We start from the raw sequence: 576 nt of genomic DNA, 5'->3' as shown, positions 1-576 counted from the left end.
GGTATCAACGTATAGCAGTAAGCTTATACTATTAACTACAGCCGCAACAAAAATAGACCGTTGTTCTTTATAAACAGCTCAACTAAAGATAGCAAAAACTGCCTAGGAGGTCGTCTGTTCACTTGGACATATTAATTTGTTTCCCCAACTTGGTCTTTTACCTTTTGGTACCTCGTCGTTTTTCACATGTTCTTCTTCGGTTGATGCCACCCCATTTTGTTTGCTCTCTTCGTCAACTCCTGCATCTTGATGCTTTTCTGGCTCGGGTCCAGCTGCTTCGTCACTCGATTCGCTCGTTACTGATGTAAGAAGGAAAACAGAGTGCATCATAATTGTATTGTTTACCAATCACTTTTAACTATCTTGACTATTTTGTTTTACAATCAACGAGGCCGTTCTTCATTGCTCGGGCCTATTTATTCGTTTAAAGAGCTCTGTGTGAGAGTAGGGTACCATACCAATATTTTTTGTCCTAAAAGAATTGAGTCCAGTCGAAAATCACTTCTGAGTATTAGAAAATACTTGTTTACATTAATTAAGCTCACCCGGTACATTTTGGGCCAAATCAGTCAACCC

This window comes from Patiria miniata, unplaced genomic scaffold (genome assembly GCF_015706575.1).
Source record: "Patiria miniata isolate m_02_andy unplaced genomic scaffold, ASM1570657v1 HiC_scaffold_19, whole genome shotgun sequence".
In the NCBI taxonomy this organism is placed as follows: Eukaryota; Metazoa; Echinodermata; class Asteroidea; order Valvatida; family Asterinidae; genus Patiria; species Patiria miniata.
This window is presented reverse-complemented; position numbering follows the sequence as displayed.